Source organism: Oncorhynchus kisutch, unplaced genomic scaffold (genome assembly GCF_002021735.2).
Source record: "Oncorhynchus kisutch isolate 150728-3 unplaced genomic scaffold, Okis_V2 scaffold2012, whole genome shotgun sequence".
NCBI classification, from domain to species: Eukaryota; Metazoa; Chordata; class Actinopteri; order Salmoniformes; family Salmonidae; genus Oncorhynchus; species Oncorhynchus kisutch.
In genome coordinates, this window is record NW_022263957.1 from 1 (window position 1) to 25,096 (window position 25,096).

Below are 25,096 nucleotides of genomic sequence, written 5' to 3' on the forward strand. Positions count from 1 at the left end.
CCCAGAGGATCCACGATAGTCATGTCTCTCTCCTGTGTTAACGAGAACATCAAACAGATGGTGAACTTATTACCATTATCAATTATTACTGTCTATTACAGTCATAGGGTCTTATCAGAGGCATTAATATCTCTAAATTAATTGGATGCCTTTTGTGTCCCTTTGATATTTTAAGTATAAATTATGCTCCATTATTACATTTTAAAAGCCTGTTATATATATTAAATCTAATTTAAAAGTCCCAAAAATATTGTAGCAATGGCAGATTGACCCTTTAACAATTTATATAAGTACTGAACATCACATTGAAGTGAACTTAACTTCAGTAGAATGCCCCTTAAAAACCACACATTAATTGGCAGATTGACCCTTTAACAATTCCTACAGTACTGAACAACATATTCAAGTGTAGAACTTCAGTAGAATGCCACTTTAAAACCACACATTAGTTCAACAACTGCATAGTTTGTGCCCCTGTTTTTAGGACAGTACTCACTGGTGTTAATCTGATATTCTGTTTCCTCCTCTTTCACTACCAAATCCTCTTCCTCCTTCACCGTTACTGAGATAGAACCTTTTAGAGAGAAGAGTATGCCTCCTCTTTCCCTATAACAGCCTCCTCTTCCTCCTTTTTCATTCTGAAAGGTTCTTTCTCTCCTTTCACTGTAATATCCTCCTCCTCTTCGTCTTTCACGACATGTTCAGCGGCAGAGCATCTTTCTCTCCTTTCACTGTAATATCCTCCTCTTCATCTTTCACGACAATGTTCAGCGCCAGAGCTTCTTTCTCCGGACAGCGGACATCCTCTTCTTCAGCAGGGGAGGAGTAGTTTAATGAGCTCATGGTCAGGGGATGTTAGCTAGCTAGCTAGCATTAGCGAATAGCCTAGTGCTAGGCGCAGTATCAATCTTTAACAATCTTGAACAAGCAAATTAGGTTCAAGTTAACGTCAACTGAAATGTGTTTTATACACTGGGATTAGCTAATGTACATTAACATGGCCTAAAACGTCAATATTTCAGTTTAACATTGTCTAGCAAGCTACCCAGGTGGTTGAAATAGTATCCGTGTTGTTGTTCCTGAAGAAGCGTCCCGTCCAGTCCATTATACGTCACACAAGAAGCATCACCTGAAAGACGCTCATCGCCATCTGCTGGCTGGAGTGGGTAACGCAGTTTGGAAACAATAGTTACAAACACTTTTTGTATTGGAAAGAACGTCATAATTATTTAACAATAAGCTGATATATTTTCTCTTACGTCTTACAACTAATACTTTCCTGTACACAGACATAGAAGCGTAATATGAATATGTAGATGATGAATAAATACTTCCATGAATAGGAAGTGTGTTTATACACATTTACTCTGTTAATTTTTTATCTAGATGTGACCATACTATTCCCTTAAAGCTACGCTACAAAGCTACAACAGGTGTAGACATTACCGTGAAATTCTTACTGACAAGCCCTTAACCAACATGTAGTTAAGAAAAATAAGAGGTAAGAAAAAAAGTTACACAATAAAAAAACTATACCGTGTTTACAGAGTCAATGTGGAGGCTGTATACAGGGGGTACCAGTACAGAGTCAATGTGGAGGCTATATACAGGAGGTACCAGTACAGAGTCAATGTGGAGGTTATATACAGGGGGGTACCAGTACAGAGTCAATGTGGAGGTTATATACAGGAAGTACCGGTACAGAGTCAATGTGGAGGCTATATACAGGGCGTACCAGTACAGAGTCAATGTGGAGGCTATATACAGGGGGTACCAGTACAGAGTCAATGTGGAGGCTATATACAGGGCGTACCAGTACAGAGTCAATGTGGAGGCTATATACAGGGGGTACCAGTAGAGTGTCAATGTGGAGGCTATATACAGGAGGTACCGGCAGAGAGTCATAGTGGAGGCTATATACAGGAGGTACCAGTAGAGTGTCAATGTGGAGGCTATATACAGGAGGTACCGGCAGAGAGTCAATGTGGAGGCTGTATACAGGAGGTACCAGTACAGAGTCAATGTGAAGGCTATATACAGGGGGTACCAGTACAGAGTCAATGTGGAGGCTATATATAGGAGGTACCAGTACAGGGTCAATGTGAAGGTTTGCTCGTGTTTCTTGGCCCAAGCAAGTCTCTTCTTCTTTTTGCTGTCCTTGAGTAGTGGTTTCTTTGCAGCAATTCGACCATGAAGGCCTGATTAACACAGTCTCCTCTGAACAGTTGATATTGAGATGTGTCTGTTAGTTCAACTCTGTGAAACATTTATTTGGGCAGCAATTTCTGAGGCTGGTAACTCTAATGAACGTATCCTCTGCAGCAGAAGTAACTCTGGGTCTCAATAAAATGCTAACGAATTACTTAAAAATCATTAAATGTGATTTTCTGGATTTTTGTTTTAGATTCTGTCTCTCGCGGTTGAAGTGTATCTATGATAAAAATTACAGACCTCTACATGCTTTGTAAGTAGGAAAACCTGCAAAATTGGCAGTGTGTCAAATACTTGTTCTCCCCACTGTATAGCCATATTATAAAGTATGAAAAGGCTTGTTCGTTCACATGTCATGAATTCACTATGACATGATATTTGTATTACGACTTTTATTATGTAATAGATCATATGGGTTGAAAAGTGTTTTATTAGAAAAGTATAAAAATCAAATTAAATATTATTATTCACGTGCCGAATACAACCGGTGTAGACCTTAGTGAAATGCTTACTTACAAGCCCTTCACCAACAATGCAGTTAAGAAAAATACTTGTTAAGTAAAAAAATAGTTAAGTTATTTTTTTGATTGACAATTACATGAAGTTGATGCAAAGAGTCCATATTTGCAGTGTTGACCCTTCTTTTTCAAGACCTCTGCAATCCACCCTGGCATGCTGTCAATTAACTTATGGGCCACATCCTGACTGATGGCAGCCCATTCTTGCATAATCAATGCTTGGAGTTTGTCAGAATTTGTGGGTTTTCGTTTGTCCACCCGCCTCTTGAGGATTGAACACCAATGCTCAATTACGGTCTGGGGAGATTCCTGACGATGGACCCAAAATATCGATGTTTTGTTCCCCGAGCTACTTAGATATCACTTTTGCCTTATGGCAAGGTGCTCCATCATGCTGGAAAAGCCATTGTTCATCACCAAACTGTTCCTGGATAGTTGAGAGAAGTTGCTCTCGGAGGATGTGTTGGTACCATTCTTTATTCATGGCTGTGTTCTGAGTAAAAATTGTGAGTGGCCCACTCCCTTGGCTGAGAAGCAACCCCACACTTGAATGGTCTCAGGATGCTTTACTGTTGGCATGACACAGGACTGATGGTAGCGCTCACCTTGTCTTCTCCGGACAAGCTTTTTTCCGGATGCCCCAAACAATCGGAAACGGGATTCATGAGAGAAAATGACTTTACCCCAGTCCTCAGCAGTCCAATCCCTGTACCTTTTGCAAAATATCAGTCTGTCCCTGATATTTTTCCTGGAGAGAAGTGGCTTCTTTGCTGCCCTTCTTGACAACAGGCCTTCCTCCAAAAGTCTTCGCCTCACTGTGCGTGCAGATGCACTCACACTTGCCTGCTGCCCTCACACCTGCCTGCTGCCATTCCTGAGCAAGCTCTGTACTGATAGTGCCCCGATCCCGCAGCTGAATCAACTTTAGGAGCCGGTCCTGGAGCTTGCTGGACTTTCTTGGGCACCCTGAAGCATTCTTCACAACAATTGAACCGCTCTCCTTGAAGTTCTTGATGATCCGATAAATGGTTGATTTAGGTCAAATCTTACTGGCCGCAATATCCTTGCCTGCAAAGCAATGATGACGGCACGTGTTTCCTTGCAGGTAACCATCGTTGACAGAGGAAGAACAATGATTCCAAGCACCACCCTCCCTTTGAAGCTTCCAGTCTGTTATTCTGGAAGAATTTGTTCTTAACTAGTTAAATAAAGGTAAAAAATAAAATACAAAATACTAAATTCGAACTCAATCAGCATGACAGAGTGATCTCCAGCTTTGTCCTCGTCAACACTCACACCTGTGTTAACGAGAGAATCACTGACATGATGTCAGCTGGTCCTTTTGTGGCAGGGCTGAAATGCAGTGGAAAAGTTTTTGGGGGATTCAGTTCATTTGAATGGCAAAGAGGGACTTTGCAATTAATTGCAATTCATCTGATCTCTCTTCATAAGATTCTGGAGTATCTTCAAATTGCCGTCATACAAACGGAGGCAGCAGACTTTGTGAAAGTTAATATTTGTATCATTCTCAAAAAGTTTGGCCACGACTGTACATAGGTATTCCTTTTGTCCAGATGTGAAAGGGCAGTGTTGAGTGCAATAGAGATTGCATCATTTGTGGATCTGTTGGGGCGGTATGCAAATTAGAGTGGGTCCAGGGTTTCTTGGATAATGGTGGGGTGTGAGCCATGACCAGCCTTTCAAAGCAATTGATGGCTACAGACGTGAGTCTCTGATCTGATGAAACCAAGATTAAACTCTTTGGCCTGAATGCCAAGCGTCAGGTCTGGAGGAAACCTGGCACCATCCCTACGGTGAAGTGTGGTGGTGGCAGCATCATGGTGTGGGGATGTGTTTCAACGGCAGGGACTGGGAGACTAGTCAGGATCGAGGGAAAGATGAACGGAGCAAAGTACAGAGAGATAATTGATGAAAATCTGCTCAAGAGCACTCAGGACCTCAGACTGGGGCAAAGGTTCACCTTCCAACAGGACAACGACCCTAAGCACACAGCGAAGACAACATAGAAGTGGCTTTGGGACAAGTCTGATTGTTCTTGTGTGGCCCAGCCAGAGCCCGGATTTGAACCCGACTGAACAACTCTGAAGAAATCCTGAAAATAGCTGCACAGCGACGCTCTCCATCCAACCTGACAGATCTTGAGAGGATCTGCAGAGAAGAATGGGAGAAACTCCACAAATACAGGTGTGCCAAGATTGTAGTGTCATACCCAAGGTGGCTTGAGGCTATAATCACTGCCAAAGGTGCTTCAACAAAGCACTGAGTTAAGGTTCTGAATACTTATTTAAATGTGATATTTCAGTTTTAATTTTAAAATGCATATGCAAACATTTCTAATCCTGTTTTTGCTTCGTCATTTTAGGGTGTTGTTGTGCAGATTCATGAGGAAAACCTCCCAATTTAATCAATTTTAGAATATTCCAGTAAATTCAGGAAGTAATCTGAAAATTCCAATTCCCTTCTATGGTTTTCAATTAGGAAAATGTGGAATTTGGTTTACTTTCTGAATTGACTGGAAATTAAATGGATTTGACTCCAACCCTGGTTTTACTACAAATCTGTCAACGTCATCAATCGATGTTATAATGCATAAAGCTCACAGATGTGATTGTTCTCATTCAGAGTAAATTATTCTAATTGAATAAAACAGAATTAAACAAATCAAATGTATTATGCACCTGAATAACTTCAACAACCTGGTTGATTCTCTGGTTGATTCTCTGCTCAACAACACTGACTGTGAATCAATCTGGTTGATTCTCTGGTTGATTCTCTGCTCAACAACACTGACTGTGAATCAATCTGGTTGATTCTCTGGTTGATTCTCTGCTCAACAACACTGACTGTGAATCAATCTGGTTGATTCTCTGGTTGATTCTCTGCTCAACAACATTGACTGTGAATCAATCTGGTTGATTCTTTGCTCAACAACACTGACAGTGAATCAATCTGGTTGATTCTCTGGTTGATTCTTTGCTCAACAACACTGACTGTGAATCAATCTGGTTGATTCTTTGCTCAACAACACTGACAGTGAATCAATCTGGTTGATTCTCTGGTTGATTCTTTGCTCAACAACACTGACTGTGAATCAATCTGGTTGATTCTTTGCTCAACAACACTGACAGTGAATCAATCTGGTTGATTCTCTGGTTGATTCTTTGCTCAACAACACTGACTGTGAATCAATCTGGTTGATTCTTTGCTCAACAACACTGACTGTGAATCAATCTGGTTGATTCTCTGGTTGATTCTCTGCTCAACAACACTGACTGTGAATCAATCTGGTTGATTCTCTGGTTGATTCTCTGCTCAACAACACTGACTGTGAATCAATCTGGTTGATTCTTTGCTCAACAACACTGACAGTGAATCAATCTGGTTGATTCTCTGGTTGATTCTTTGCTCAACAACACTGACTGTGAATCAACCTGGTTGATTCTTTGCTCAACAACACTGACAGTGAATCAATCTGGTTGATTCTCTGGTTGATTCTTTGCTCAACAACACTGACTGTGAATCAATCTGGTTGATTCTCTGCTTAACAACACTGACTGTGAATCAATCTGGTTGATTCTCTGGTTGATTCTCTGCTCAACAACACTGATCGCGTGAGAGACTGGATGACGGCATAAAGCTCACAGATGTGATTGTTCTCATTCAGAGTAAATTATTCTAATTGAATAAAACAGAATTAAACAAATCAAATGTATTATTCACCTGAATAACTTCAACAATCTGGTTGATTCTCTGCTCAACAACACTGACTGTGAATCAATCTGGTTGATTCTCTGGTTGATTCTCTGCTAAACAACACTGACTGTGAATCAATCTGATCGCGTCAAACTTTGCTGTGTGTCCAGGCTGTCACTTCTGTCATCAGCTACCAACACCAGTGCTGCACCTTTGTCCTTGTCCCTGGATGACGGCTTCCTGCTCCCTCTTCCATGTTGAGAACACTGATGGCTCAACATGGTTTTCTGAGAGACTGGATGAATGCTGAATGCTCCCTCTTCCATAGTGGGAACACTGCTGACTCAACATGGGCTTCCTGGTTATGAAAGAAAGTGTGGTGGTCAATGGTAGCCTCTCCCATTGTTTGAAGCAGTTGTAGTCTTTGTTGACATGTATCCAGACCCCAGAATGGTAGTAGAAAGGAGCCTGTTCCCCGCATGCTTCCTCACAATCATTGTCTGGATCGACCACTCCCCCACCTGACCACAGGACCAGTATTGCTGTCTAATCTTCATCACCGCCCCTGGAGTCTCTTCACTGTCTGATCTTCATTCCTACAGCCTTCATCATTGTCCCTGGAGTCTCTTCACTGTCTGATCTTCATTCCTACAGCCTTCATCACCGTCCCTGGAGTCTCTTCACCGAGTAAGTAAAGATAGTTTAAGAAACCTCCCCATTCTACTTGTCTATTATCTTTGTTTAGAAATAGTCATTTGTGTGACCTACTGATTTTCCCTACAATTTCTTTTAAGGATTTACAAATATAGAAATGGTAGAACGAGGAATGTCAGAGTCTGGAATATAAATATATTCAGTTGGTTTACAATGTATATGAAGGTGTGTCTAGACATTATGGACCGTATATGAATATAAAAGGTGTGTACAGTAGTAGTTATATAGGATGAGCCTTGGCTAGAATACAGGGTGGAGTACTGGGTGGTAGACGGCTAGTAACAGTGACTAAGTTCAGGGCAGGCGGCTAGAGGTGACTATTTAACAGTCTGATGACCTGGAGATAGACCACACATTAACCACACAATAAGTATTGTGGTGGCAGCATCATGTTATGGGTATGCTTGTCACTGGCAGGGACTGGGGAGTTTATCGGGATCAAAAGAAATATAAAAGGAGCAAAGTGTAGACTTTGTATAGGCACTGTACAGCCTTAACTGTGGAGTGACCCCATAAAATGGGATATCAGCCAACTCAGTGACAACCACAGAACACAACTATGTATAGTTCACACAAATATTAGTCTCTTAGCTCTTATTGCAGGACTTTGACTGTGGTACATCACCTCCCCAGTCAACGTATTGTGTGTATTGAAAATTCATATAGGACTGTACAGCTAGCTAACTGGCTACTGATCAACCTATTGTGTGTATTGAACATTCATATTGAACAGCCTTACCTATAGAGTAGCACCACCACCCATCAGCCCATTCTCTTCTTGATGTCAAAGCTGCAGTGTATTGTTGCTATAGGAGTTTATGATTAATAATCCTATTTACTTCAAGACACACTAAGATGTCACCATACTATTCATTTAAAGCCCCTCTGTCAGATATAAATCATCAGAGTGGGAAACCAACTGACATGGAAACAATGTAGCAAATGTATCACTATCAAAGGGGTGTATTATGACATCAGATAGAACTAGTCAGACATTCCAAATATCACTTGATTATCAGAGGGGTGTATTATGACATCATATAGAACTACTCAGACATTCCAAATCAGGCTTCATCCACATCATGAAGGTGGATATTGATCCAACCATTTCAAAAGTAATGACCGGGCTGATGGAAACAGGATATGCCTGAACGTGAATTTAACATGAAATCTACACAAAATGTCACCTGTCATTGGATTTAGGTTGCAAGTTGGGTGAAACACAAAATGTTACCAGTCATTGGAATTCGGTTGCTGGTTGGGTGAAACACAAAATGTTACCAGTCATTGGATATCGGTTGCTGGTTGGGTGAAACACAAAATGTTACCTGTGGATACAATGTTTATTCAATCAGTGGGAGGCCTGTAAATTCCCCCAGGAAAGTGGAACAAGGAACTCTTCTTTGAGACAATGATAAACAGCAATCCTTGGGAGAGTTGTGGTGGATATTATAAAATAAGGATCTGCTGGAGTCCAAGTCAAACCAAGATTCTTTATTTCTGAGCTCAGAGAGAATAACAGAGTTACACAGCACAGTGTAGACAGTCTGAATTCCTGAAGCATTGGGTGATGAGCAAATATCTTTATAGTTTCCCTTTCCTGGGCGGGACTTTATTCATACAAGGACACAGGTGCAAATTGGTTTGCAACACAGGATGATACTCCCAAGAACAGGAGCTTATATAATAGGACAGTTTCACAAGGTTAGTCACATACTCAGTTATGTGGACACACAAACAATTAACATTTTCCATTACAGAGTCTGAACATTTTCATTTCATTAAATCATCAGTGGGCCAACAATGCAAATGTCAACAATGGAACTAATGCATCACATCCAAATATCACTTGATTATCTGTAGTGCTGGAGGAATGACACACCCAGATAAACACACAAAGAGTTTAAAAAAAGGACAGTTTAAAAGAAGGAACCTGATCTTCTTTATATTCAAACTGACAGACTCCATATTCACTTCATGTTTTCTAATAAAAACAAACAAATATATGTTTGAGTAGACCCTGTACCATTTAATTGCATATGGTAAAGACAGGTAAACACATTGTCAGTCAACAATAAAAGACAAAGGGAGCACTGTGATGGGCAAATGGTTTGCACCCTGGGAGCAGTGTTAAGGCTTCTCTCCTGTGTGTATTCTCTCATGTTGTTTCAGGTTTCCTCTCCGGTTGAAACACTTTCCACACTGGGAGCAGTGGTAAGGCTTCTCTCCTGTGTGTATTCTCTCATGTTGTTTCAGCATCCCCGAATGGTTGAAACACTTCCCACATTGGGAGCAGTGGTAAGGCTTCTCTCCTGTGTGTATTCTCTCATGTTGTTTCAGCGCCCCCAACTGGTTGAAAGACCTTACACATTGGAAGCAGTGGTAAGGCTTCTCTCCTGTGTGTATTCTCTCGTGTTGTTTCAGCTCCCCCAAACGGACGAAACACTTTCCACAATGGGAGCAGTGGTAAGGGCTTCTCTCCTGCGTGTATTCTCTCGTGTAGTTTCAGCACCCCCGAACGGCCGAAACACTTCCCACATTGGGAGCAGTGGTAAGGCTTCTCTCCTGTGTGTATTCTCTCATGTTGTTTCAGCGTCCCTGACTGGTTGAAACCCTTTCCACACTGGGAACAGTGGTAAGGCTTCTCCCCTGTGTGTATCCTCTCATGTTGTTTCAGGTGTGCTTTCTGGTTGAAACACTGTCCACACTGGGAGCAGTGGTAAGGCTTCTCTCCTGTGTGTATTCTCTCGTGTTGTTTCAGGTCCCCCAAACGGACTAAACACTTTCCACAATGGGAGCAGTGGTAAGGCTTCTCTCCTGTGTGTATTCTCTCGTGTAGTTTCAGCTCCCCCGAACGGACGAAACACTTTCCACATTGGGAGCAGTGGTAAGGCTTCTCTCCTGTGTGTATTCTCTCATGTTGTTTCAGCGTCCCTGACTGGTTGAAACCCTTTCCACACTGGGAACAGTGGTAAGGCTTCTCCCCTGTGTGTATTCTCTTATGTTTTTTCAGTTGTGCTTTCTGTTTAAAACTCTTTTCACACTGGGAGCACTGGTGTCGTCTTGCTGGTTTGGACGTCCCTGGCTCTGGTTCCTCTGAGTCTGGTCTTTCTCCTGCCAAAGATAGTGTTATTTTTAAATAGAGACTCAAATGAAACCACATGATAAAAAAACCTTGCTACGAGGGTAAATCCTAAATCAGATCTCTCAATAACCCGAGGCCAGTTTTAACAATCTTAGTGTGATTTTAAAACAAATGTAGAGCTTCCTGGTAATTACTGCTATGTTTACATTACTTATTCATCCTGTTTTACAAGTCAGAACACAAAAAAATAGACAGTTCTAGGACACTGAAGACACAGACGTCGCTGGATTCCAATTGAACAGGTGGTTCTAAATATATAACTTTCATAGCTGTATGATACAGAATGTGACCTACACACTTCCTTAAACATAAAATAACTAAAGAAGTCATTTTGTGTGGAAGTCCAAAACTTGTTTTTACGTCGAAGATACAAAGCACATCAGTAACATCTCCCCGTTGTTGAAAGGGTTCGACATATTGCTGTTTAAATGGACCAATTTCTTATTTAGACATTCACAGATTTTCAACATTTTGATTATCGCTGATGTCATATTTTGGGTAAATGTTCCTAAAACTGATAGTAACAACAAAAAACTAAAATATAAACGCAACATGTAAAGTGTTGGATGTTTCATGAGCTGAAAAAAAAGTCCGGTGAAATTGCAGAGTGCAAAATATATATATATTTTTAGAAATATTTAACTTTCATGCATTCACAAGTGCAATACCACAAATTAAAGCTTAAGGCTCCATAATGTTTCATCATTAGATACTACAGTCCTCCTTTAAGACTCCATAATGTTTCATCATTAGATGCTACAGTCCTCCTTTAAGACTCCATAATGTTTCATTATGAGATGCTACAGTCCTCCTTTAAGACTCCATAATGTTTCATTATTAGATGTTACAGTCCTCCTTTAAGACTCCATAATGTTTCAAAATGAGATGCTACAGTCCTCCTTTAAGACTCCATAATGTTTCATCATTAGTTGCTACAGTCCTCCTTTAATACTCCATCATGTTTAGAATGTGTCTGGAAGCGCTACTCTATCTATTCTACTCTCATCCTTTCGGTTTTAATAATATTTTAAAATAATAATGTTATAATAGGTAATAACTAACTTTAATAACTAGGGTTAATACCTGCCTTGCGCACCAACAAAATATTTATTTAGCCCTCTCTAACAATACCGCTACAGAATTAGCATAGTAGGCCATGTAACTTAACCTGTAGTGACACCCAGCCCGTGAACGGGGCCGTTATCATCATCTGACACTAATTAGCATAACGCAACAGACATAAATCTTCCTAAAAAATCTTCCTATTCATGAAAATCACAAGTGAAATATATTGGAACACAGCTTAGCCTTTTGTTAATCACCCTGTCATCTCAGATTTTCAAAATATGCTTTACAGCCAACGCTAGACAAGCATCTGTGTAAGTTTATCATAGCCTAGCATAGCATTATGCCTTGCTAGCAGCAGGCAAACTTGTCACGGAAATCAGAAAAGCAATCAAATTAAATCGTTTACCTTTGATGAACTTCGGATGTTTTCACTCACGAGACTCCCAGGTAGACAGCCAAAGTTCATTTTTTCCCAAAATATTATTTTTGTAGGCGAAATAGCTCCGTTTGTTCTTCATGTTTGGCTGAGAAATCGCCCGGAAATTGCGGTCACAACACCGAAAAATATTCCAAATTAGCTCCATAATATCGACAAAAACATAGCAAACGTTGTTTAGAATCAATCCTCAAGGTGTTTTTCTAATATCTATTTGATAATATATCCGTCGGGACAATTCCTTTTTCTCAAGGACCGATTGGAGTAATGGCTACCTCTGCACTTTACGCGAGAATCTCTCTCGGAGCCACCATGTGACCACTTACGCAATGTGCCCCCATACGGCTATTCTTCAATAGAAATGCGTAAAACTACGTCACAATGCTGTAGACACCTTGGGGAATACGTAAAAAGCATAAGCGCGTTGATGGTACATTCAAAGCCATATAGGGAGTCATTGGAACGCAGCGCTTTCAAAACCTGGGGCACTTCCGGATTGGATTTTTCTCAGGCTTTCGCCTGCAACATCAGTTCTGTTATACTCACAGACAATATCTTTACAGTTTTGGAAACGTTAGAGTGTTTTCTATCCAAAGCTGTCAATTATATGCATATTCTAGTATCTTTTCCTGACAAAATATCCCATTTAAAACGGGGACGTTTTTTTTCCAAAAATGAAAATACTGCCCCCTAACACCAAGAGGTTTTAAGGTAATCAGAAATATTTAGGACTAACTTATTCCTTGACACCCATTCTGAAACTAACTGCAGCTCTATGTTAAGTGTTGCAGTCATTTCAGTCGATGTAGTAGCTGACATGTACAGTGTTGAGTCAACGCATACATAGACTCACTGGCTTTACTCAAATGTCATTGGTATGTTGTTGGTAAAGATTGAAAAAAGTAGGTGCCAAACAGCTGCCCTGGGGAATTCCTGATTCAAACTTGATTTTGTTGTACAGGTTTCCATTAAAGAACACTCTCTGTGTTCTGTTAGACAGGTAGCTCTGGGGCGGCAGGTAGCCTAGTGGTTAGAGCGGTAGGCCAGTAACCGAAAGATTGCTGGATCGAAACCCTGAGCTGACAAGGTAAAAAACTCTGTCGTTCTGCCCCTGAACAAGGCAGTCCTAGGCCATCATTGAAAAAAATAATTTGTTTATAACTGACTTGCCTAGTTAAATAAAGGTTACATTTTAAAAGAAAAACTCTTTATCCACAATATAGCAGGGGGTGTAAAGCCATTTTTATCATCAATGTCTCTCAGCCAATCAGTCATTTGTAAGTGCTGTGCTAGTTGAATGAACTTCCCTATAAGATGAAAGTCTATATTTGTTTACTGTAAAATAGCATTGTATCAGGTCAAATATTTTTTTTTCAAAAATTGTAAGGGTTGGTAACAGTCTGATTGGTCAGCTATTTAAGCCAGTAAAGGGAGCTTTACTATTCTTGGGTAGTGGAATGACTTTAGCTTCCCTCTAGGCCTGAGGGCACACACTTTCTAGTAGGCTTCAATTAAAGAAAAGGCCAATAGGAATGGCCATATCGGCCACTATTGTCCTCAATTTTCCATCCACGTTGTCAGACACCAGTGACTTGTCATTGTTGATTTTATTTATTTATTTGCGCAAAATTTCATTGAAGATGCTCCAAAGATTTTTACTATCATTCTTCATGTCATTTATCTTTGTTTCATAGTGTAGTTTCTTCTTTATATTGAGTTTAGTCACATATCTCAATTTGCAATAGGTGTCACGAATATTACCGAAGGTGGCTCCCCTCCCCGTTCGGGTGGCGCTCGGCGGTCGTCGTCGCCGGTCTACTAGCTGCCACCGATCCTTTTTCGTTTGGTTTTGTCTAATTGTTTTCACCTGTTCATTGTTTGGTTGTTAGGGTGGTAAGTTCGCTTCGCACACTTCTGTTTGTGTGGAGCTGTCTTCTGTTCGTGTGGAGCTGTCTTCTGTTTGTGTGGGCTTGTCTTCTGTTTGTGTGGGCTTGTCTTCTGTTCGTGTGGGCTTGTCTTCTGTTTGTGTGGGCTTGTCTTCTGTTTGTGTGGGCCTGTCTTCTGTTTGTGTGGGCTTGTCTTCTGTTTGTGTGGGCTTGTCTTCTGTTTGTGTGGGCCTGTCTTCTGTTTGTGTGGGCTTGTCTTCTGTTTGTGTGGGCTTGTCTTCTGTTTGCTTGTCTCCTGTTTTGTGAGAGGTGTTCGTGTCTGTTGTTTTTATTTCGCTGTCCAGATATTTTACCAGAGTTAAGACTTAAATGGAGTTTATTTACGCCTATGTTTGGTGTTACCATTTGTACCTTGTTTGGTTGGACATTAAAGCGTGTTTTTCCCCATATCCTCTGCTCTCTGCGCCTGACTCCACACCCATTCACTCATTGAGCGTTACAATAAGTTTCATTCTTCATGTCATTTATCTTTGGTTCATTGTGTAGTTTCTTCTTTTTATTCAGTTTAGTCAAATGATTTCTCAATTTGCAATCAGTTATTCAGTCAGACCTATATGCCATCTCTTTTGCCTACCTCTTCATCATACCATTTTGTAATTCCTCATCAATCCACGTGGATTTAACAGTTTTTACAGTCATTTTCTTAATGGGTGCTGCTTATTAGTAACTGGGATAAGCAGTTTGAAATGTGTCAAGGGCAGTGTCTGGTTGCTCATCATTACACACCACAGACCAACAAATATTATTTACATCAATAACATAGGAATCACTACAAAAAATTGTATGACCTCTTATACACAATATTAGTCCCAGCCGTTGGAACGGTGGTTTTCCTAGACATGGCTCCTATATTGTGATCACTACATCTGATGGATCTGGATACTGCTTTAAAACCCATTTCTGCAGCATTAGTAAAGATATGATCAAACCATGTTAATGATTTCATTCCTCTACTGTTTGTCACTACCCTGGTAAGTTGATAGATAACCTGAACCAGGTCGCCAGCACTGGTTACAGTTTGAAGCTTTCGTTTGAGTGGGCAGCCTGATCACAGCTTTTCTTCAGTACCAGTTAATTAATTACCAAAGTCTTGAGTTTAGTTTGCCTGTTCTACAGTCTTGTAAAGATAGGGGGGTTGACTGTAACATCCATAATGTTTTAAGGAATAGTTTTTGTAAAAAAAGCACCTTACATTGGATCATCTTGAAACTTTCTCTCCAAAGCTAACTTTCATCAAGGTTTTATATGGTCTATTGGTTTCTCTCTTTTCATTGGCAGAATCCTTTTTCAGTGTTATGATATTCATAACATCCATATACACCAGTCTATCTTCCTGTCAACTAACAGAACTCTGCTGGTTGTCCTGATAACAGATACCAGTCCATCTTCCTGTCAACTAACAGAACTCTGCTGGTTGTCCTGGTAACAGATACCAGTCCATCTTCATGTCAACTAACAGAACTCTGCTGGTTGTCCTGGTAACAGATACCAGATCTATTTAATTTGTTCAAACTAAATTACAGCACTTACTTTGATGTTTCAAATCTGATCCTTTCTTCTCTTCTCCTCCTCTCACAGTTCCACTCAGCCCCGTTGTTTTCCTGCAGTCCACCAGCAGCACAGACAACCTCTTCATACCCAGCAGTAAGGCGCTACCGGGAGAGGCACGACACAGGGACTCCAGGAGGGAGGAAGGGCTAGCGTTGTCCTGGTAACCATAAAGATGGGACACAGACACATATCATTATGGATGCTGATGTCACTGTTGTCATAAAGTGCTTTACAGAAACCCAGCCCAGACCCAGAGAGAGCTAGACCAGACCCAGAGAGAGCAAGACCAGACCAAGCTGCATGCTAGACCAGACCAAGCTGTACCATCTTGTGTTCTGATCTGGAGAGACTCTTCTCTTCCTCGTCAGCATCAGGATGTTGTTGATGCTTCTTCCCAGAGGATCCACCATAGTCATGTCTCTCTCCTGTGTTAATGAGAACATCAAAATGAGTAGTAAACTTATAACCGTCTAATAAAATCATAGGGTCTTACAAGAGGCATGAATATGTCCCTTTGATATTTTAAGTAGAGATTATGCTTCAATATTGAATTTTAAAAGCCTGTTATACTAGATGAGGGGAACTTTTATGTAGACCACATGGAGAATTCAATACATCGAATTTAAAAGTCCCTAAAATATATGAACCAATGGCAGATCGACCCTTTAACAATTCCTACAGTACTGAACAACATATTCAAGTGTAGAACTTCAGTAGAATAACACTTTAAAACCGCACATTAGTTCAACAACGGCATAGTTTGTGTCCCTGTTGAAGACAGTACTCACTGGTGGTAATCTGATATTCTGTCTCCTCCTCCTTCACCTTTATTGAGATAGCATCCTCTTCCTCTCTAAACGGTTCTTTCTCTTCTATCACTATAACAGCCTCCTCTTCCTCCTTTTTCATTCTGAAATGTTCTTTCACTATAACAGCATCTTCTTCCTTCACTATAACAGTCTCATCTTCCTCCTTTTTCATTCTAAAAGGTTCTTTCTCTTCTTTCACTGTAACCTCATCCTCTTCTTCAATGTTCAGCGCCAGAGCTTCTTTCTGCAAACAGCAGACCTCCTCTTCTATAGCAGGGATGAGTAGTTTAATGAACTCATGGTCAGGGATGTTAGCTAGATAGTTAGCTAGCATTAGCGACTAGCCTAGTGCTAGGCTCAGCATCAATCTTTAACAAGTTTGCAAATATTAACTAGTTAATACGTGAAAAGAACTCTGTGTAAAACACTGAGATTAGATTATGTACATTAAGATGGTCTAAAGCGTCAATCTTTCACTTTTATGTTGGCTAGCAAGCTACCGACGTGGTTGAAAGAGTAGCCGCGTTGTTGTTCCTGAAGAAGCGTCCGTCCAGTCCATTATACGTCACGGAAGAATCATCACCTGAAAGACGCTCATCGCCATCTGCTGGCTGGAGTGGGTAACGCAATTTGGAAACAGTTAGTATACTTATTGGAAAGAACGTCATAATAACTTAACAATGAGCTGATATATTTTCTCTTACGTCTTACAAATAATACGTTCCTGTACACAGACGTAGAAGCTCAATATGAATATGTAGATGATTAATAAATACTTATATGAATAGGTAGTGTGTTGATAAACATTTTCTCTGTTAATTTTTCACATTCTTTTTTATCTACATGTGACCATACTATTCCCTGTCAAGAACTGCAACGCTGCTGGGTTGTTCAGCTCAACAGTTTCCCATGTGTACCAAGAGTGGTCCACCACCCAAACAGTGGTGGTTTGTGCCGTTTAAGATGAGGCAGGACAATTTGTTTTTTTCATGAGCATGGCCTTAATTCTATTACAGCATATTGGACGACTGTCATTCATATTTCACTCACCCTGTTCAATGTAACAGCAACAAGTTTAGGCTACTACATGATACTCTAAATGTCCCTATACCCATCATGAGGTAGCAACCTAGCCTATGAATGAAAGTTTAGAATGTAGGTTCACACAGGTCGAGAGAAAATTTTGCGATGGCAGACAGTGACACATTCAATACTGCCTTGCACACTCTCGCCTGCATCTAGCTGAAATAGAGATATCACTGGACAAATTCAGGCATGTTTATCCCCGTTTTGTTCCATTTAAACGTTTGTCAACAGAATCGGCGGAATGAATACACCCCTGATCATGCATAAACACAGTTCACTTTCATTACAGACACGTTGTATTCCTTCTTGCATCTATGTGCTCTCCTCTTATCACCTTCTCCCTTTGTTTCTGTACTTCAATGCATAACACATCAGCTGTATGTGACCAGGAGAAAAAACCTTTCCAAGCCAAACCATTTCATAACTGCTACACACAGCTTACATTGTTGTCACCATATTAGCTAAAATAACATCATAGTCAACAGAGCTAATAGAACTAACTCGTTAGTAAACCTGCTACAATCATGCAGTACCGTTACAGTGTACAGTCAGTAAGCAGTTTAGCACTTACCTTGGCGGGTCCCAGTGGCAATAAATTAGTAAAACCAAAAGCTTGCCTTGACTTGGAAGAGTTCCAGTGTTGTGTTGGATAGTCATAGCCAGCTAGTTAACATAGCATCCCTTTGTTTGAGCCAAGTGTTTGAGTAGACTAAACTAGATAGCTGCATTTGCTAGCTAAGTAAGTGAAACTGAAAGTGGAAAATAAATGACGAAATATCTCTCTCTCGCTTCTCCTTCATTTTGGAATGAAATAATTTGTTCAAAACTGTTCAACTATTGTATTTTTCTCTCTTTTAGTCAACTACTCACCACATGTTATGCACTGCAGTGCTAGCTAGCTGTAGCTTATGCTTTCAGTACTAGATTCATTCTCTGATCCTTTCATTGGTTGGACATCATGTCAGTTCATGCTGCAAGAGCTCTGATGGGTTGGAGGATGTCCTCCGGAAGTTGTCATAATAACTGTGTAAGTCTATGGAAGCCTTGAGAACCATAATCCTCCTAGGTTTTGTATTGAAGTCAATGTACCCAGAGGAGGATGCAAAATAGTATGTTTTAATAAATTATTTGGTGACGTGATTATATTTAGTATGGTTTCATCTAAAAAGGACCACTTTTAAATATTTTGCCATTTTTATTTTTCTGAAAATAACTGAGCACGATGGTTCTCCCCTTCCTCCTCTGAGGAGACCCCACTGCACCCAAAGGACACCCAGCCAACTTGACACAATTGTGGGAAGCATTGGAGTCAACATGGGCCAGCATCCCTGTGGAACACTTTCGACAGCTTGAAGAGTCCATAACTCAATGAATTGAGGCTGTTCTGAGGGGAAAAGGGGAGGGTCCAACTCCATATTAGGAAGTTGTTCCAAATTTTTGGTATAATCAGTGGATATATCTGCCATTTAGCATACATGTTTATCCAAAGGGATTTGCAGTCATGTGTGCAAACACTTTACATATGGGTGGTCCCAGGAATCAAACCCACTACCCTGGTTTAACAAGCACTATACTCCACCAACTGAGCTACAGGACCACAAGGAATGATCAAGGAATGACGCAGATAAACACACACAGCTTGAGTTTCAAACATATAATTGAATCAAAGACCGTAACATTGAAACTGACATACTTCATATTTAGTTACAATCAAATATTATTTGTCACCTGCGCTGAATACAACAGGTGTAGATCTTAACGTGAAATGCTTACTGACAAGCCCTTAACCAACAACGTAGATAAGAAAAATAAGTGTTAAGAAAATATGCAGCATTGAAGGTCCTAAAGAACACAGTGGCCGCCATCATTCTTAAATGGAAAGTTTGGAACCACCAAGACTTCCTAGTGCTGGCCCGCCCAGCCAAACTGAACAATTGGGGGAGAAGGGCCTTGGTCAGGGACGTTACTGAGAACCCGATGGTCACTCTGACAGAGCTCAAGAGTTCCTCTGTGGAGATGGGAGAACCTTCCAGAAGGACAACCATCTCTGCAGCACTCCACCAATTTGGCCTTTTTGGTAGAGTGGCCAGACGGAAGCCACTTCTCAGTAAAAGGCACATGAAAGTCTGTTTGGAGTTTGCCAAAAGGCACCTAAAGGACTCTCAGACCATGAGAAACAAGATTCTCTGATCTGATGAAACCAAGATTAAACACTTTGGCCTGAATGCCAAGCGTCAGGTCTGGAGGAAACCTGGCACCATCCTTACGGTGAATCGTGGTGATGGCAATATCATGGTGTTATTGGGGATATTTTTCAGCGGCAGGGACTGGGAGACTAGTCAGGATCGAGGGAAAGATATACGGAGCAAAGTACAGAGAGATAATTGATGAAAACCTGCTCAAGAGCACTCAGGACCTCAGGTTCACGTTCCAACAGGACAACGACCCTAAGCACACAGCGAAGACAACATAGAAGTGGCTTTGGTCTCTGAATGTCCATGAGTGGCCCAGCCAGAGCCCGGATTTGAACCCGATCGAACAACTCTGAAGAAATCCTGCAAATAGCTGCACAGTGACGCTCTCCATCCAACCTGACAGATCTTGAGAGGATCTGCAGAGAAGAATGGGAGAAACTCCACAAATACAGGGGTGCCAAGATTGTAGTGTCATACCCAAGGCGGCTTGAGGCTATAATCACTGCCAAAAGTGCTTCAACAAAGCACTGAGTTAAGGTTCTGAATACTTATTTAAATGTGATATTTCAGTTTTAATATTTAAATGCATTTGCAAACATTTCTAAAATCCTGTTTTTGCTTCGTCATTATAGGGTGTTGTTGTGCAGATTCATGAGGAAAACCTCCCAATTTAATCAATTTTAGAATATTCCAGTAAATTCAGGAAGTAAACTGAAAATTCCAATTCTCTTCTATGGTTTTAAATTAGGAAAATGTGGAATTTGGTTTACTTTCTGAATTGACTGGAAATTAAATGGATTTGACTCCAACCCTGGTTTTACTACAAATCTGTCAACGTCATCAATCGATGTTATAATGCATAAAGCTCACAGATGTGATTGTTCTCATTCAGAGTAAATTATTCTAATTGAATAAAACAGAATTAAACAAATCAAATGTATTATTCACCTGAATAACTTCAACAATCTGGTTGATTCTCTGGTTGATTCTCTGGTTGATTCTCTGGTTGATTCTCTGCTCAACAACACTGACTGTGAATCAATCTGATCATGTCAAACTTTGCTGTGTGTCCAGGCTGTCACTTCTGTCATCAGCTACCAACACCAGTGCTGCACCTTTGTCCTTGTCCCTGGATGACGGCATCCTGCTCCCTCTTCCATAGTGGGAACACTGATGGCTCAACATGGGCTTCCTGGTTATGAAAGAAAGTGTGGTGGTCAATGGTAGCCTCTCCCATTGTTTGAAGCATTTGTAGTCTTTGTTGGCATGCATCCAGACCCCAGAATGGTAGTAGAAAGGAGCCTGTTCCCTGCATGCTTCCTCACAATCATTGGCTGGATCGACCACTCCCCCACCTGACCACAGGACCAGAATTGCTGTTCACTGAGTAAGTATAGATAGTATAAGAAACCTCTCCCATTCTAGTTGTCTATTATCTTTGTTTAGAAATAGTCATTTGTGTGACCTACTGAATTTCCCTACAATTTATTTTAAGGATTTTAAGGATAGAAATATTGAAATGGTAGAACGAGGAATGTCAGAGTCTGGAATATAAATATATACAATTTGTTTAAAATGTATATGATGGTGTGTCAAGACATTATGGACCGTATATGAATATAAAAGGTGTGTACAGCAGTAGTTATATAGGATGAGCCTTGACTAGAATACAGGGTGGAGTACTGGGTGGTAGACGGCTAGTAACAGTGACTAATGTCAGGGCAGGGTACTGGGCGGAGGCCGGCTAGAGGTGACTATTTAACAGTCTGATGACCTGGAGATAGACCACACATTAACCACACAATAAGTATTGTGGTGGCAGCATCATGTTATGGGTATGGTTGTCACTGGCAGGGACTGGGGAGTTTATCAGGATCAAAAGAAATATGAAAGGAGCAAAGTGTAGACTTTGTATAGGCACTGTACAGCCTTAACTGTGGAGTGACCCCATAAAATGGGATATCAGCCAACTCAGTGACAACCACAGAACACAACTATGTATAGTTTACACAAATATTAGTCTCTTAGCTCCTATTGCAGGACTTTGACTGTGGTACATCACCCTCCATAACCAACCTATTGTGTGTATTGAACATTCATATTGAACAGCCTTACCTATAGAGTAGCACCACCACCCATCAGCCCATTCTCTTCTTGATGTCAAAGCTGCAGTGTATTGTTGCTATAGGAGTTTATGATTAATAATCCTATTTCAAGACACACTAAGATGTCACCATACTATTCATTTAAAGCCCCTCTGTCAGATATAAATCATCAGTGGGAAACCAACTGACATGGAAACAATGGAGCAAATGTATCACTAACAGAGGGGTGTATTATGAAATCATATAGAACTACTCAGACATTCCAAATATCACTTGATTATCAGAGGGGTGTATTATGACATCATATAGAACTACTCAGACAAATCAGGCTTCATCCACATCATGAAGGTGGATATTGATCCAACCATTTCAAAAGTAATGACCGGGCTGACAGAAACAGGATATGCCTGAATATTTTTTATAAATGGTGACAGACGATATGTTACTTCGTTTGACATGGTTGGGTCTTTTTGTGTCAGTAAAAACGTTTTAGTGAGAAATGGCAATGGAAACTCCTTTATGTACAAATATTTATATAATAACCATCAGATCTTAGTTAACTTGGAGTCACGTGATGATATGTTGTGTGGTCCTCCCTCTAAAACTTGGAAAACCATGTAGTTTATTAGGCTACAGATGAAATAAGTTATGAACTTCACAGAGTGGTGAAACTAGATGTGATGAGCTTGATGCTCAATTCCAATACATTTTGAGGGTCTTATTCTGGTGACATGATGATCGATGCTTGGTTGCCATTTGACAAAGAAAATAATAATCTCATCATTCGGGTAACAACGTTTATTCAACCAGTGGGAGGCTTGTAAATGCCCCCAGGAAAGTCGAAAGAGGAACTCTTCATTGAGACAATAATAAACAGCAATCTGTGGGAGAGTTGTGGTGGATATTATAAACTAAGGATCTGCTGGAGTCCAAGTCAAACCAAGATTCTTTATTTCTGAGCTCAGAGAGAATAACAGAGTTACACAGCGCAGTGGAGACAGTCTGAATTACTGAAGTATTGAGTGACTAGCACATATCTTTATAGTTTCCTGCTCCTGGGCGGGACTTTATTCATACAAGGACACAGGTGCAAATTGGTTTGCAACACAGGATGATACTCCCAAGAACAAGAGCTTATAATAGGACAGTTTCACAAGGTTAGTCACATACTCAGTTATGTGGACACACAAACAATTAACATTTTCCATTACAGAGTCTGAACATTTTCATTTCATTAAATCATCAGTGGGCCAACAATGCAAATGTCAACAATGGAACTAATGCATCACATCCAAATTTCACTTGATTATCTGTAGTGCTGGAGGAATGACACACCCAGTTAAACACACACAGAGTTTAAAAAAGGACCGTTTAAAAGAAGGAACCTGATCTTCTTTATATTCAAACTGACAGACTCCATATTCACTTCATGTTTTCTAATAAAAACAAACAAATATATGTTTGAGTATACCCTGTACCATTTAATTACATCTGGTAAAGACAGGTAAACACATTGTCAGTCAACAATATAAGACAACGGGAGCACTGTGTATGTTTTCTGATGAATTTTAAGTCAATGTGATGTATATCAATATACACGCTAAGAGAAGTAATTTCTCTTTCCTGTGTGGATTCTCTAATGATGTTTAAATGACTGTTATGAGTAATATGTTTTCCCACAGTCTGAGCTTTTCTAAGCCTTCTCCTATGTGTGCAGTCTAATGTGTTCTTTCAGGCTTCCTAAATGGGCAAAAGCTTTGCACCCTGGGAGGAGAGGTAAGGCTTCTGCCCTGTGTGTATTCTCTCATGTTGTTTCAGCTCCCCTGACCGGATGAAACACTTTCCACATTGGGAGCAGTGGTAAGGCTTCTCTCCTGTATGTATTCTCTCGTGCCGTTTCAGGTTTGCTTTCCGGTTGAAACTCTTTCCACACTGGGAGCAGTGGTACGGCTTCTCTCCTGTGTGTATTCTCTCGTGTAGTTTCAGCTCCCCCGACTGGTTGAAACACTTTCCACACTGGGAGCAGTGGTAAGGCTTCTCCCCTGTGTGGATTATCTCGTGTTGGTTCAGGAATGCTTTCCGGCTGAAACTCTTTTCACACTGGGAGCAATGGTACGGCTTCTCCCCTGTGTGGATTCTCTCGTGTAGTTTCAGCTCCCCCGAACGGACGAAACACTTTCCACATTGGGAGCAGTGATAAGGCTTCTCTCCCGTGTGTATTCTATCGTGTTGTTTCAGCTCCCCCGAACAGACGAAACACTTTCCACACTGGGAGCAGTGGTAAGGCTTCTCCCCTGTGTGGATTCTCTCGTGTAGTTTCAGCCCCCCCGAACGGACGAAACACTTTCCGCATTGGGAGCAGTGGTAAGGCTTCTCTCCCGTGTGTATTCTCTCATGTTGTTTCAGCTCCCCCGAACGGACAAAACACTTTCCACATTGGGAGCATTGGTAAGGCTTCTCTCCTGTGTGTATTCTCTCATGTAGTTTCAGCCCCCCTAACTGGTTGAAACACTTTCCACATTGGGAGCAGTGGTAAGGCTTCTCTCCTGTGTGTATTCTCTCATGTGCTTTCAGGTGTGCTTTCTGGTGAAAACTCTTTCCACACTGGGAACAGTGGTAAGGCTTCTCCCCTGTGTGCATTGTCTCATGCTGTTTCAGGTCCCATAACCGGTTACAACTCTTTCCACAGTGGGAGCAGTGGTGTCGTCTTGCTAGTTTGGACGTCCCTGGCTCTGGTTCCTCCGAGTCTGGCCTTTCTCCTGCCAAACTGACTGGTTGCCAAAATAACACAAAGACAGTGTTATTTTAAAATAGAGACCCGAATGAAACCACATGATAAAACAACCTTGCTACGAGGGTAAATCCTAAATCAGATCTCTCAATAACCCGAGGCCAGTTTTAACAATCTTAGTGTGATTTTAAAACAAATGTAGAGCTTCCTGGTAATTATTGATATGTTTACATTACTTATTTTATTCATCCTATTTTACAAGTCAGAACACAAAAACCTGGACAGTTCTAGGACACTGAAGACACAGACGTCGCTGGATTCCAATTGAACAGGTGGTTCTAAATATATAACATTCATAGCTGTATGATACAGAATGTGACCTACACACTTCCTTAAACATAAAATAACTAAAGAAGTAATTTTGTGTGGAAGTCCAAAACTTGTTTTTACGTTGAAGATACAAAGCACATCAGTAACATCTCCCCGTTGTTGAAAGGGTTCGACACATTGCTGTTAAAATGGACCAATTTCTTATTTAGACATTCACAGATTTTCAACATTTTGATTATCGCTGATGTCATATTTTGGGTAAAAAATAAGGTGAAATATTTGGGTAAATGTTCCTAAAACTGATAGGAACTACATTATACAAAAATTTAACGCAAAAGGTAAAGTGTTGGATGTTTCATGAGCTGAAAAAAAAGTTTGCAGAATTTTTTACATCCCTGTCAGCCAAAATGTATTATTTGCCAAGATAATCCATCCACCTGACAGGTGTGGCATATCAAGAAGCTGATTGAACAGCTTAGTTATTACACAGGTGTACCTTGTGCTGGGGATAATAAAAGGCTACTCGAAAATGTGCAG

At 40.6% G+C, this 25,096-nt stretch overlaps 1 pseudogene; it reads right to left on the minus strand.

Moving 5' to 3' along the window:
• Window positions 1-8,636: 8,636 nt before the first annotated feature.
• Window positions 8,637-24,466, minus strand: LOC116368896 (zinc finger protein 850-like; annotated as a pseudogene).
• Window positions 24,467-25,096: the final 630 nt, after the last annotated feature.